Raw genomic sequence first — 3,493 nt, 5'->3', positions numbered from 1 at the left:
ACCCTAACTGCAAACTAATTTACCAGCTCGAAAAGAAAACTAGAAATCAGACCTGAAAGGACATTGAACTTAAATGAAATGTCTCAGAGTGTGCTTCATTGATTCTATTAGTTTAATGACTTAATTCTATTCCTACTGTATTGTTCTCTTTAGTCTTTTTTCCTTTTCCTTTTCTTCTCTTTTCTTCTCTCTGTAAACCATATCTTTGTATAGAGGAACAGCACACTAACAAGGTGGTTGGTTAGCTTGTATGTTAGCATCACTATATGTTTTATCTTTATTTTTTATTTTTTGTATGAGAGTTGGTTCGTCTGTAGCTGTGGTCTATAGTTTCTATCTGTTTCAGTATAGGCCCCTCTCTCTATTTGTTGGCACACTCATTTGTTTCCCCCCTTACTCCTCTATCTCTCCACTCCCCTCTTCAACCCACTATCTGCTCCATTCTCTCCCCTCTGCTAACCACATTTTATTTTAGGGAGTAAACCTACAGCCCCACTGCACAGACAGATTCCAGGGCAGTGGGAAGTGGGTTCCACATTATCCACACACCTGGCAGCGAATACCAGGACCTGCAGACAGATTTTGAATCACAGCTCTCCCCTTAAGTAAACCTCAAAACTGCAAAAAGAACCACCTCCAACCTACAGTGAAACTTCAGAATTGAACAAAGTAAGAGGACATACATAAAGAATAGGAGATTGAACAAACAGAAGTAAAACCAATCCCTTTATCCCTGAATAACAGAATTAAAGAAGATGGTGATGTGGAGGGAAGGAAAAAGTAGGAAGGGGGAAAAACCGAACAAATGAAGAAAAACCAAAAGAAGGATATAGGTCTTACACAGACCCCTGTGAAATCAGACACTGAGCAAACAGATTCTGGAACACAAATAATGAAGAGCCCCCAGTATGACTGGTTACATGCAACAAACCCAAACATCAAGACATTAATGGAGAGAAATAAAAAAACTGAGGAGAGACAAGAGGAAAATAGGAAGGAGCTGATGTCAGAAATGACAGCAGTAAAGAATACTGTGATGAAAATGAACAACAGAATAATAAGCATGGAAAGCAGAATCAGCCAAGCAGAAGAAAGAATCTAAAAGTGCAAAGACCAAAACACAGAACTAACCCAAACTGTCAAAAGCATAGAAAAGAAGCTCAAAAAAACAGAACAAAACCTGCAAGAGATGAATGATCACTTCAAGAGACCAAACCTAAGAGTAATTGGGCTTCCTGAGGCAGAGAGAGAAACAGAAGCCACACTGGAACAAACATTTCATGAAATCATTCAAGAAAACTTCCCTCATCTCATTAAGGTTGAAAAAATTCAAACACAAGAGATTCAGCGAACCCCTGCAAGACAACAAATGAGAAGGCCAACTTCTGGACACATAATAATTCGCCTAAACAAAGTAGCTATAAAAGGAAAAATCTAAAGGCAGCAAGAGAAAAAGGTCAGACTACCTACCAGGGAAGACCAATTAGAATAGCAGCAGATTTATCCACAGAAACCCTTCAGGCCAGGAGAGCCTGGAGCCTTATCTTCAAAGTTCTAAAAGAGAAACAATTTCAACCAAGAATAGCCTACCCAGCCAAACTAAGTTTCATTAGTGAGGGAGAATTGAAATCTTTTCCAGATATCCAATCCCTAAGAACCTACGCTGCCACCAGACCACATCTACAAGAAATACTTAAGAAAGTACTGAACACAGAAGAAAAAGAAAAAAGAGCAACAGCATTCTTCACAACACTACAGGCAAAAGATTAAAAACACACATGAACCAACTCCAAAACCCAAAGAAAGACAACAAACAAGCAGGAACAACTCTGTAAGAACCTTATGACAGGGATCAATGCTTGCATTTCAATTATTAGCCTAAATGTGAATGGACTAAATGCACCACTGAAAAGACATCAAATGGAAAAATGGATAAAATATCATCAGGCAACAATCTATTACCTTCAAGAGACCCACCTTACTAGAAAGGACACCCACAGACTCAAAGTAAGAGGATGGGAAACAAACTTTCAGGCGAATGGAATACAAAAGAAAGGAGGAGTAGCGATCTTAATTTCAGACAAAATATCCTTCAAACTATTAAAAATCAAAAAAGATACAGAAGGCCACTACATAATGATAAAAGGCTCAATTCATCAACAAGAAATATCTATCCTAAACATATATGCACCCAACATAGGTGCACCAACTTTCATAAAGCAACTTCTTGGAAAACTAAAGAAAGATATTGACTCTAACACTATCATAACAGGGGACTTTAATACCCCACTCACAACCCTAGACAGATCATCAGGACAAAAAATCAGCAAGGAGATCTGGAACCTCAATGTGACTATGGACTTAATTGATACCTACAGAACACTCCATCCAAAGACCACAGAATACACATTTTACTCATCACCACATGGAACATATTCTAAGATTGACCACATACTTAGCCATAAATCAAGCATAAGCAAATTTAAAAGGACCGAAATTCTACCAAGCACTTTCTCAGACCACAGTGGAATAAAAATAAACATTGACACCAACAAAGTTCCCCCAAACCCCACAAAGACATGGACACTAAACAGCATGATGCTAAACAACTCCTGGGTCAATGACGAAATCAAAACAGGGATCAAAAGATACCTGGAAACAAATGAAAATGAAGAAACATCTTACCAAAATCTTTGGGATGCCCTGAAAGCTGTAGTAAGAGGGGAATTTATATCCCTACAAACACACATGAAGAAAATGGAAGGAACAGAAATTCACAACCTAACAAGTCACCTAAAGAAGCTGGAAAAGCAAGACCACAAAAACCCTAATTTCAGCAGAAGAATCCAGATCACCAAAATAAAAGTCCAAATCCAGGACATAGAAGACAAAAAGTTAATACAAAAAATCAATGAAACAAAAAGCTGGTTCTTCGAAAGGATAAACAAGATCAATGGTCCCCTGGCTAGACTGACCAACTAAAAATGTGACAAAAACCAAATAAGCACAATCATAAACACAAAAGATGAAGTCACATCTGACCCTGAAGAAATACAAAAGATCATTAGAGACTACTACATACACTTGTATGGAAACAAACTTGAAAACCTTAAGGAAATGGAGGACTTTCTGACATCACACAACCTACCTAGGTTGGAACCAGAAGAAATTGAGACCCTAAATAGACCAATAACAATCAAGGAAATCGACTACATAATAAGAAAACTTCCTACAAAAAAAAAGACCTGATCCAGATGGCTTTCCAGCAGAATTCTACAAGACATTCAAGCAGGACCTGATACTAATCTTACTGAAGGTATTCCAGGCGGTTGAAAAAGATGGAACTCTCCCCAAATCATTTTACGAAGCCAACATCACATTGATACTCAAGCCAGGTAAAGATCCATCAAAGAAAGAGAACTACAGGCCAATATCTTTGATGAACATAGATGCTAAAATTCTCCACAAGATCCTAGCAAACTGGATTCAGCAG

This window comes from Carlito syrichta, unplaced genomic scaffold, assembly GCF_000164805.1.
Source record: "Carlito syrichta isolate Samal-C Ts95f unplaced genomic scaffold, Tarsius_syrichta-2.0.1 Scaffold302359, whole genome shotgun sequence".
NCBI lineage: Eukaryota > Metazoa > Chordata > Mammalia > Primates > Tarsiidae > Carlito > Carlito syrichta.
Note: the sequence above shows the minus strand (reverse complement) of the source record.